Source organism: Colobus angolensis, unplaced genomic scaffold (assembly GCF_000951035.1).
Source record: "Colobus angolensis palliatus isolate OR3802 unplaced genomic scaffold, Cang.pa_1.0 Scaffold230, whole genome shotgun sequence".
NCBI lineage: Eukaryota > Metazoa > Chordata > Mammalia > Primates > Cercopithecidae > Colobus > Colobus angolensis.
In genome coordinates this window covers 5,059,532-5,071,786 of record NW_012115489.1, presented here as the reverse complement: position 1 = coordinate 5,071,786, position 12,255 = coordinate 5,059,532, and the positions used below count along the sequence as shown (strand labels likewise).

At 37.7% G+C, this 12,255-nt stretch overlaps 1 long non-coding RNA gene across 1 annotated transcript; it reads right to left on the bottom strand.

The window, feature by feature from the left end:
• Positions 1-7,053: 7,053 nt before the first annotated feature.
• Positions 7,054-11,896, bottom strand: LOC105513520. The gene is made up of 3 exons (XR_001002040.1): positions 11,865-11,896; positions 10,700-10,808; positions 7,054-7,507 (listed from the first exon to the last, which is right to left on the bottom strand). It is a non-coding gene; the product is annotated as an uncharacterized LOC105513520 (long non-coding RNA).
• Positions 11,897-12,255: the final 359 nt, after the last annotated feature.

Here is a 12,255-nt window from a genome sequence, read left to right as displayed (position 1 = left end):
TCCCTGGGGCATACGACAAGTCTATCTTATGGCACGAACCCAGTACGCACTTCCTCATTCTTCTTTTCATTCTCTGCACCTACTATAGTATTTTTCCTCTCGAAAGGCATTGTTCCAACCTGTATCTGCAACCTATACTAAGGTATTATTATCCTCAATTTCTACACTGGATATTTTCATAAACATTGCCTAAGTACATACCTTGACATTTAGGCTCCAATATTAATTTATTTTGAACTTTCAGCATACTATTAAACCCTAGGAATGTGATTAAACCAGGTCATCTGCTGCTAGTGCTCATGGATTTGATATTCTGAATTGTCATTAGGTTTTTACATTTATCCCTAGTAAATAGCAATGAGATTGAGCTCTAATTTCCATACTCCTGAGATTTTTTTGAATTCTGGTTGTATCATCCAGTGCACTAACTCTGTCTCAGTTTTCTATATTCCAGCACCCAGAAATTTTCACTGTACTCTCATTCTTATTTTTTTTGTAATCTCATTCTTAAAATTCTGCTACCTCATCTTCTAAGACATTATTCTCTACTGTTTTCTGTCATCTTTCTTACTACACCTTCCTAGTCTCCTCTGAGGGTTTCTTCTACTTAGTCACTCATTCATTTGGTAAATCATGAAATAAATGTTTATTGAGCAACTCTTCTGTGCTAGGCACTGGGTTAGGTGCTGGAAATACAAAGACAAACAAGTCACAGCCTTTGTCTTCAAGTCCATTTCCCAAAAGTCCCTTGGCCTTCTCTTATTACTGAGTAATTTTACCTATAATCATTGCTTCAACTAAATATATATACTTTGCTAAATTTTAAGCCAGTGTGTCCAGCTTCATAATCTCTCCTGAGCTCTAGATGCTTATTTTCAGTGGTTTACTAGATTTCACTAAATTGTCCCACAAAAAAACCTCAATCTCAACATGGCCATAACATATTTATCCCTATTTATCACCACCCCAATCACCCCTATGACACCTTCTGTATTCCTGATCTTGATTAATGGCATCATCACTTGCCCACCTAGCAAGTTGAGAATCAACTCAAATTTCCTATTACTATATTTAGCTTTCACATAAAATGCGCTTTCACATAAAGGTCCTCTCAATTTGATTTCATAAATACCTCTCTTTCTCTGCATCCCTACTGCCACTATTTTAGTTGTTATCTTCTGTCAAACTGATTATTCTTATATTCTATTTCTTTTTTTTTTTTTTTTTTTTACGGAGTCTCGCTTTGTCGCCCAGGCTGGAGTGCAGTGGCCAGATCTCAGCTCACTGCAAGCTCTGCGTCCCGGGTTTAGGCCATTCTCCTGCCTCAGCCTCCCGAGTAGCTGGGACTACAGGAGCCCGCCACCTCACCCGGCTAGTTTTTTGTATTTTTTTAGTAGAGACGGGGTTTCACCGTGTCAGCCAGGATGGTTTCGATCTCCTGACCTCGTGATCCACCCGTCTCGGCCTCCCAAAGTGCTGGGATTACAGGCTTGAGCCACCGCGCCCGGCCCTTATATTCTATTTCAATCCCATTCTGTCCAAGCCCATACCTCACACTGCTATCAGAACTCCAAATAAGGAAATTTACAAAAAAAAAAAGTTCATTCTACACAGTAATAATAGCAAAATTTCAACAACAATGGCAACAAAAGTAATTGAGAAATAAACCAAAGAAAAAGTAATCTGGAAAAACAAGATGGAGTCAGGAATAATATCTAACACTTAATTTTATTCTTAATGTGTCTTTGATGTTATTTCAAATGTTTTGAATGTGTTATTCTATTCAATCACAGATGTCACTATGAAGATTGATAAGGAAAGTGAAAAGAAATGAAATATAAATACAAAAGCTATTCTGTGAAATTTTATACAATTGCTATGGTAGGTCAACAGATTTAACTCTTAACAATCAAATAGCCAATACAAAGAAAAAAGGAAACAGTTACAAGACTCACAGTGTGTCTGAAAGTAAAAACAAAACAGTTGCTCATGGCAAACACTGCAAAGCTTGATGTTAAGACTAATAAAAAATAATTGAGGAAAACTGACAAAAGACAATTTGGCTACTCAAAACTGTCAAGTTATTTTGATAGGATCTACAGCCTCCGATGGTCAGAGATAGATAGGAGCTATAGATTCTTTTCCCTAACAACCACACTACCACATTGGTATGCCACGATGGAGGAAAGTCTTCATCTAAATTCTGACACTTTTTACAACATTTAATTGCTACCAGCCAGTTTCGTACAAAACAAAACAAAAACACAACCTATGAATTTGGTGAAATTTCAGTGTTTGCTGTAGGTACTGAGGCGTGCCTGGTAAGAATGGTTTCCTCTTAGAAAGGCAGCCCAATCAGTTGGCCTTCCAGTGTGACTTATTTATAGCATCCTCTGCTGAATGTTCTTAGGTTGCTTCCCATCCATGCTTGGCCAGTGGTACCTTTATGGTACTTCCAGCAAATTCACCAACTTTGAACGCCAGTCAGTTTAACAGTATACCAATTATTTCCATTATCTCCACTAGGAGTTCTTAAACTTTTTGTACATGGACCCCTTTCACTGTCTGAAGAATAGTTCTGTCTGCAGAATACTCAGAATAATGTTTTTCAATACATTTTTTTTAAAAAAATGATATTTCAAAGGAAGACAAGGCATTTTCAAATACAGTTTAATAAAAATGTATGCTTCTCTTTAAAAGCATTGAAAAACAAGGCCTAAAAGCTGTGGGGCTTGGAGCATTTTTGAGTCAATATTTTATTTTGAGATATCTGCACCAACTATAAATTTGCATGAAAATTGATCAAATTGTTGGTGAGCCCCAAATCAAGAAAAGGAATGTGCTCTCTTTAAATGATGCAAATATTTCACGGCATCAGATGATGATACCTTAATATATCCATTTCCAAATTAAACATATTCCTAATAGAGGGACCAGAAAGTAAACAAGTCCATAGACCTGGGCAAATGTTTTCTAGGCCAGGAATAAGAACAGTAAGCAAATTGTGTTGTGGTTCAAATGGTAGGATTAACATATGAAGATTCTAGCAGCAGGTGAATATTTTTTAAAATTATAGAAAACACAAAAAACCTAAAGGTGGGAAGAGCTAGTCTTGATCATTTAGCACTATACAGGGAGGAGGGTCCTGAATCTTGTTTGTAGAAACCATTTAGTTGTAAAGGGCTTTTGACTATACCTATTCTTACCTATTGCGTATAGATCTAGTTGAACTATCAAACTACTGTAGGGAGGCATGGGTGGCTTGCTATACCCCTATACCACAGGGACCTTCTACATGAGGGGCACTTCATAGGGCTCCATGAACCTCTAGGAATTATATATATATATATATATAGAGAGAGAGAGAGAGAGAGACAGAGACAGAGAGAGAGAGAGAGATGGAGTTTCACTCTTGTTGCCCAGGTTGGAGTGCAGTGGTGCAGTCTTGGCTCACTGCAACCTCTGCCTCCCAAGTTCAAGCTATTCTCCTGCCTCAGCCTCCTGAGTAGCTAGGATTACTAGCACCCACCACTACGCAGGCCAATTTTTTGTATTTTTAGTAGAGACGGGGTTTTACCTTGTTGGCCAGACTGGTCTCAAACTCCTGACCTCAGGTGATCCACCCTCCTCGGCCTTCCAAAAGTGCTGGGATTACAGGCATGAACCACTGAGCCCAACAGAACCTCTAGGAATTCTTTAAAAAAAAAAAAATTAGAAGTTTCTGATCCTCCTAAGCATGGATACAAACTTAAGTGTAGGCAGATAATCATGGCTCTCACCAGATTCTCAAAAGGGAACTTTTTGAGAAATGATAAAATGTACGTTTCTATCCTGTTTCTTTTTCCTTCTATAACACACCTGTCGGCATCCACCACAACAGTGTTGCATTGCTCCCCTGAGCATATTTTCCTTTCTTCCCAAATTTCAATTCAAATCTTCCTTGAACCAGTGAAGAAATCTCCTGCCCCACGTTTTATTATAGTCTCTGTGAAAAGCACTAAATGCCTCTCCAGAAAGGTCCTTCAATCATTAATCCTAGAGTGTGTGAGCACCAGCAATGTAAAGCACCTTTCCCTGGCCTACCACCATCCAAAGGATTTAGGTTAGAAGCTCACTGAATTTGGAATCAACACAGGAAATGGATGAAAAGCAAACACCTTTATCTTTCTAGTTCTCCTCCTTCTACACTAAGCTTCACGCTTGAGATCTCAAGAAACTAGTTGAAGAAAGAAGAAAGGCCACCAACCACATTGCCCTAAATACATAGGTATTTCGAAGCAGGTAAAAAACCATGAAGAAGCCTAGACAAGAGGCAAGCTACAAATGCTTAAAAGGGGATTTGCCACCCATGCGCAAATGTGGATCAGTCTCTATTGTCCTGGTGTCTCCAACCAGGGAGTGGGAATGTGTCTCCTTGTTGACATAGGGCGGTCCTAGAACAAAGAAAGTTGATGACATAAACATATCCTTTTTTCCCAGGACTTGAGTTGTGTGTGATTTAACCTTTAACTCTTGCATGTTGGTGTAGGTGAGATGTCAAATATTTTCTACCGACCTGTTGGCAACTGTTTAAAGTGTTTTCATCACTCTTTCACTAAGGCAAAGCCAGGCTCAGGCTAACCCGTTCTTCTAACAGAGTTGCTTCCCCCACCCTCTCTCTCCTTTCTCCCCTACTTCCTTCAGACCCAAACAGGAAAGCCATGACAAAGAGCTGGGATCAGCCTGGTAGTCACTTAAATCTGCAATTACTTAAGTGTCGCTTCCTGTTTTTTGAAAGAATACACTTGCAGCACAGAATAGACTGAGGTCTTGTGACCAGTTGTGAACAAATGATTTAAACTGTGACAGGAACAATAGGAAGCCCAGTATCAGATGCTGCCGTCCTTCTTTTACCCTCCTTTAATTCTTTAGAGGCAGAGTTAAAGCCTCCTACTTCCCCTGGATTAAATTGCTGTCATGAAAGGACAAAACGGTCACATTCTGCCTACTTCATGCTTAGAGGAAAACCATCCTACCTTTTCCCAAAGCTGAACTCAATCCCACTGGTCTACTCATTCAGGGCAAAACAATTTTTTTTTTTTTTTTACCCAGGTTGGAGTGCAGTTGCATGATCTCGGCTCAATTTTCCTGCCTCAGCCTCCTGAGTAGTTAGGATTACAGGCACTGACTACTACGCCTAGCTAATTTTTGTATTTTTAGTAGATGCGGGGTTTCACCATATTAGCCAGGCTGGTCTCGAACTCCTCACTTTGTGATCCGCCCACCTTGGCCTCCCAAAGTGTTGGGATTACAGGTGTGAGCCACCGCACCCGGCCTAAAACATTTTTTAAATAGGTATATTTTCATTTAATGTTTAAGCCAAAGGCATAAAGTTCTTACCAGTTTTGCCTTTGCAAGACAAAGATCTTTCTACTATCAAAAAGCACAAAAAGTGGGGTAAAGATTCTCACCCGCATAATTTCATACATGTCTTTTAATTTAATGGTCATTCTTGTTCCCTTAGAGACAGAAGACAATTCTGTTGAAAGAATGGACTTTTAGCTACCAGCAAACAACAACAAACATACAACATATACCTGAAGAAAGCAACTTGGATAAAGGAAGCATTACTCATTTGCATTTTCATATTTTTAGTCTGGATCTTGCACTCCTATCTTGGAAGGGAAATCTCTTTCATTAAAGAAAACTGGTTATGCCAAATGCACAAAAATAACAGTAGAAGGCACTGGTGTGGGGATGGGTGGAGGAAGGTCACCGCATGACTCAGAAGCACGGCTTCCATAATTCATATTTTAAGCCGTATTACTTCATAGTCAAAACAGAATTGGCCGGACGCAGTGGTTCACGCCTGTAATCCCAGCACTTTGGGAGGCCGAGGCAGGTGGATCACTTGAGGTCAGGAGATCAAGACCAGCCTGGCCAATATAGCGAAACTCCATCTCTACTAAAAATACTAAAATTAGCCAGACATTGTGATGCATGCCTATAATCCCACCTACTTAGGAGTCAGAGGCAGGAGAATTGCTTGAACCCTGGGGGCAGAGGTTGCAGTGAGCTGAGATCACAATACTTCACTCCAGCCTGGGCAACAGAGGACAGAGCGAGATTCTGTCTCCAAAACAAACAACAAAACAAACAAACAAACACATAATTTTAGGGTCAGAGGAAAAAGCTAACTAAAAAATTAGAAAAAACTAAAGTAGGGTTTCTAAGTCATATACATATATACTATCCTATAACTAAAGTAGGGTGTGTCTAAACTATATGCGTGTATGTATATACATACGTTATATTATGCATACATAGTTGAGTGTAATCACACATAGCTAAAGTACGGTGTGTCTTTTATGTGCTTTTTTGGATGTAGATTTTTAAATCGTATGTACCACATTATATAAAATTGTCTCAGTCGAACTGTCTACTTGGAAACATTAAAATCTTTCCATAGGAAAGTTTAAACTAGCCATAGGCTTAATTCTTATTTCTCCAGTTCATTTAGCATATCTGTTACCACTTCTTATAGGAAGAGGTGGAAAATCAGGCACTTTGGGAATCATGGAGCCTTTCTCAGACATGATTTGGTATTACTCTGTGCACCAAATAACTCAGCGGCCTGAAGACTTGAAAAAGTTAATGAACAAGTCAGAAAGGGCCTTTAGAATTACCACTTAAAGGTAGCCCATGACATAAACATTTTGTTTGTAGAAAACAAATCTTAGAGAACTGATGAAGTATGGTGCGCACTTGTTAAACATTAGCCCCAAGTTCCCATTTAAGCCATATTATATTTCTGAATTATAGTTTAGACAATATGAAAGTTTGCATGATTCGCCCTGGATAGCAATCATTATCCAGGGAGCTAAATGCTTCATGAGTTTCATATTTTAACTGGTAGGTAGACAAGAAAGAACAAGAACAAAGGACATGACAAAATAAAGCTGTACCAGAGCAATCCATTAAAAATGACCCAATGTAGTCCAAAGTCAATATTAATTGACTGAATTAATAGTTTTTGAAAAATAAAATGTAGTAAAATTAGTTCTGATGTGGGGATAGGGTGGAAGAAGATCAAGTTTTATTTTGTTTGTAAAAAAGTATTCCATTACAGCTATTGGTAAAATTATGTTTTATACCATTTATGAACATCAAAGTACTAAGATAAAACACATCTTTCTTAAAAGTACAGCAGCAACATACTTAAAAGAAAACAAAAAGAAGCAAGAACATGATCACTAGTAAAAGTGTCTCATTGAAGAAGACCACCATTGAGGAGCTTGGGTATCAAAGGAGCAACAAATGGAAAATATCCTGTTCAGTCGTAGAAAGTTTGAATCTGCTTCCTGTCAAAGTGTCACTGCAGCAGAGTTTTTTGTCAGGCATTCGTCCTGACTGCTTTTTCTGGTTTTCCTTTCCTTCCCAGTCATCCAAGAGATCCCCTCCCCTATTTGTTTCTCTTTCACTTCTTTCTTCCATTCTTTTTCTTGTAGTCTTCATGCTGTTAACAAACCTATAATTAATTAAAAATTAAAAACGATTTTTCTATTGAAATCACATGCACACAGATTCATATTATATATTAGCAAAAATACATGTACAATTTAGTCACCATTGTAGCTCAAAGAATTGGGGGATTATTTATAGTATCATACGTATTAGATGAGTGAATTAACCATTACAACATCACATTCTTACTTACACATCACTTGGTGCATTATAAAATAGAGAACATACCAGACCCATTCCATAAGAAACCATTTGAAAGATAAAGGAAAAATCTGAAGATGGTTCATGCCCTTTTCCCGTGGCTTGCATAGCACTGCATGGCTGTTCACATGCACCCTATACACTCCTTGCCTTCTGCATTTCCCCGTTCAGCCCCCTCGCTGTCATTCCGTCATTTGCATGTTCCTTCTTGCCACATGATATTTTTGAGTTCTATTAAATTTGCTTATACCATATTTACTTTTATGCTCTTACTTTTACTAAGTCCTACTAATATTGAGCATAATTTCTAGATCACTCAGATATGCAGTAATGTTAATTTAGGGATGAAATGTCCCTAAGACAAAAGCATAATTAGTTGTGTTTGTGATGTGGCATGTCAACATATTAAGACAATTCAACTGAAATAAAGATTTGATTAACTGTAATGAAGTGAAGGAATTCAACTGATCGCTTGCATCTCATGCCCTGCAAAAATGAGTTGATTGAGCCTTTTTCTTCCCTCTTCCCCCAGCAATTTAACTTGTTTGTATGTTTTTGAAACATACAGTTTCTATGGGGCATCTGTTTAGAGGCCTGCAAAAGGCGTTACTAAAAGAAAAAAGGCAATCAATAACATGCTTATTCTACAGTAACAACAACAAAAAGTTTTTTGTCTTTAAGAAGGACAAAAAATCCAAGTAGCATGTATTTTTAAAAAGCAAAAATTTTTAAAAAATAAATATGATGTTAAGTACAAAATTTGCTAAAAAGTTTAATACAGAATGTTACTGATGGCATTATAAAGTGGTATTTTTATTGGAGCATTTATATATTGGCACATGTTTTTTGGAAAATAATTGGCATTATGTTGACAAAAATTAGAACATAAGCTGGCAAGTTATTTAAAATGTTCATACATCTGACCCAGTAATACAACTATGGTAAATGTAGCTTATAAATGTAAATCTAAAATGAACACCAAGATTTATGTTCAAGGCTATTATTCTTACAGCAGTGCTCTAAACAGCAAAAAAATGACAGTAACCTATATTCTGTTTATATGTATATATTTATATTATGGCAAGTCTATAGATCTTAATATTATGCAGATATTGAAAAGCAGATTTTCAAGGAGTACTACAAGACATAAAAATGTATGTAAGGTTCAGGAAGAAAATGAAGGATGTTAAATTATATATGTAGCAATTCTCAATTTATAAATGTAAATTATATGAATAAAATACAGAGATAGGAAGATAGATACATCGAAATTGGAAGGAAACATACAAAAATAGGGGTGATATTTGGATAGTAGAATTACAGGTGATTTTGATGTTATTTTTACACTTTTCTGTGTTTTCCAAGTTTTCTTCAATCACAAGTGTTATTTTTTTTCTTATCCAAGAAACAATTTTTCATCTACCTCTGCAATTTTTACTAACTTAATTAAATTATGTCAAGTAACCTAACAAGTACCAATGTTTCCTTCTTTCTTAAACTCTCACCTTAAAGGTTTTCCCTTAGATACTGCTGCTGACTCACAACCTCACAAGCACATCCCTTCCCTTGCCATCTACCCTGATAGAGACCCTCCTCATGCTTTGGACTCTTGCAGTATAGGATTTTGTAGACTCATCACTCAGATATCATCGTTGGTAATCACAGTGTCTTAGATAGGGGTCCTTAAAAGCAGAGACCAAGAAATGGCTTCAGATATACGTGATGTATGGAAGGAGTGATCTTTAGGAAACGCCTAGAAGGCAGTAGATTAAACTGAACAGTGAGGGGGAAATAGCAAAGGAGAGATGTGGTCTCAGATAAGGTATAACCTTGGCTGATGCCCAAGAAACTGGGGCATAAATCACACCTCCGACAATCACACCCTCCAAGAAACAACCTTATTTCACCTTGAGGATATGTGCCCAGGCTTTTGTACCCCCAGACCAGTCAGCCATTGGTGACCCAGAAGGGTGGGGAAAGGTGATGCTGTAACTCCAGCAGGTGGCTCCTATCAGCAAAGGGCAAGCCTCCAGAAAGAACCCAAAACACCTGAGTACAGATGCACTAGCTGGCAAAGAAAATCTGGTGGAGCACCAACCACGTCTCCTACCCAGAGTGATGATGAAAAGAGGAGGAGAAGGAAGCAGGAGGGGGAGAAAATTTCAAACAAGTGCAGGCAATGTGGAAAGGACACAATTTTTAAGTGATGCTCCCCTCCTAACTTGGAAGAATGGTGATTCAGGCAAGCAACTGCAACATTCTGGTAGAATAGAATGCCACAGTAGATTGAAATCGTATGAAGGCATTTAAAAATTCCAAAAAGTTTTTAATATAGGAGCTTAAGTAGATTGCTGCTTAGATGAACTATTTGCTCTGACCTCCCAAGAAAGTTTGAAGAGCAGGTACACTTAATTTCCTCTAACAGTAATACTTTTTCCATACAAACGTGAGCCTTAAATGCAGCTGCTAGGTTTTCCCAAGAGATGGATTAATTTTGGAATCAGATGAAAGAACTCTTTGGTCCAGTGGTCCAAATTACTGAGAGACTCAGGGACAAGGAGATCTGTAAACTATGCTATAAAAACATGATGAAAAAGCCGAAAGCAATTGCAACAAAAGCAAAAATTGACATAAGGGATCTAATTAAACTGAAGAGCTTCTGCACCTCAAAAGAAACTATCAACAGAGTAAACAGACAACCTACAAAATGGGAGAAAGTTTTTGCAAACTATGCCCCTGACAAAGTCTAACATGCAGCATCTAGAAGGAACTTAAACAAATTTACAAGAAAAAGACAAACAACCCCATTAAATAGTGGGCAAAGAACATGAACAAACACTTCTGAAAAGAAGACATACAGGCAGCCAACAATCATATGAAAATAAACTCACATCACCAATCATTAAAGAAATGCAAATCAAAACCACAATGCGATACCATCTCGCACCTGTCAGAATGGCTATTATTAAAAAGGCACAAAATAGCAGACGCTGACCTGGTTGTGGAGAAAAAGGCACACTTATACACAGTTGGTGGGAATGTAAATCAGTTCAACCATTTGTGGCCTTTCCATGTGGAAGACAGTGTGGTGATTCCTCAAAGACCTAAAAACAGAATTACCATTTGACCCAACAGTCCCATTACTGGGTATATACCCGAAGGAATATAAATCATTCTATTATAAAGACACACACATGCATATTTTGATTGCAGCACTATTCGCAATAGCAAAGACAAGGAGTCAGTGTAAAAGCCCATCCGTGATACACTGGGTAAACAAAATGTGGTACATATTCACCATGGAATACTATGCAGCCATAAAAAAGAATGAGATCATGCCTTTTGCAGGAACATGGATGGAGCTGGAGGCCATTATCCTTAGAAAACTAATGCAGGAACAGAAAACCAAACACCACATGTTCTCACAAGTGGGAGTTAAATGATCAGAACACATGGACACATAGAGAGGAACAACACACACTGGAGTCTATTAGAGGGTAGTAGGTGGGGAGGAGGAAGAGGCTTAGGAAAAATAACTAATGAGTATTAGGCTTAATACCTGGGTAATGGAATAATGTATATAGCAAACCCCCATAACACGTTTACCTATGTAACAAACCTGCACATGTACCTCTGAACTTAAAAGTATAAAAATAAAAATAACAACCTTTTCCCTTCTTACCTTTCATTTCTTGGTGTTTCTGACAAATTTGAAAAACTTTCCAAATGTTCCTCTTCACCTAGTCATGCTCTATGGGTTGCGCTGTGAGAGGGTAGTTACAGCAGCGCCTTGGTAGCAGAACAGTCTATATCTACCCAGAATTATTTCCATGCTTTTCAAGGCCTAGGTCTACAAGTTCAAAATCTGCCGTCATTTGAGTGACAAAGTCAATCAAGTCCATTCTTGGATATTAAGTAGGTCAGAAAAATGTGCAGAAACGGTTTTCAGCACATTCGGACCAGATTGTACGGACTCAGCAAAGAGGATATTTTTCTCTTTAACTCTCTCACAATTTAGAGAAGCTCCAAAATAGATTGTGCAAATATTGAGGAGTATAAACACAGAATGTATAGAAAAAGGGGGAAAATGTTAGAAATGCTAGAAATAAGAAAGAAGTACATATAAAAAAGAGACATTTGAAAAACATCTTTTTCTTTACTAAGCAATTTGTTTCCGAACTTTTTCAAGGCTCCTGCTATAGCCTTCAGGAAACTTGATGATGTCATTTCCTTTCAATTGGCCAGTTACATAAATGTTGGAAAACAGCCATTTAAAACAGCCCTCAAACAGATGGCCATGTGTGTAAATGCCAGAAAGTGAGAACAGCCATTTGCAGTTATTTATTTATTTTTTTACCCCACACATGGTATAATGTTTATTTTACAGCCTCTCTTATGGACTTATGTGGATCATTCTTGTCATTTTTCTAGGAAAAAAAAAAAAATCCCAGAGGAAGCAGTCATAAAATACAAAAAGACAAATTATGAAATAATGAAAAATAAGGTAACGAACAGAAGTGAGCATCACGTTGGGAGAATATAAACCATCAA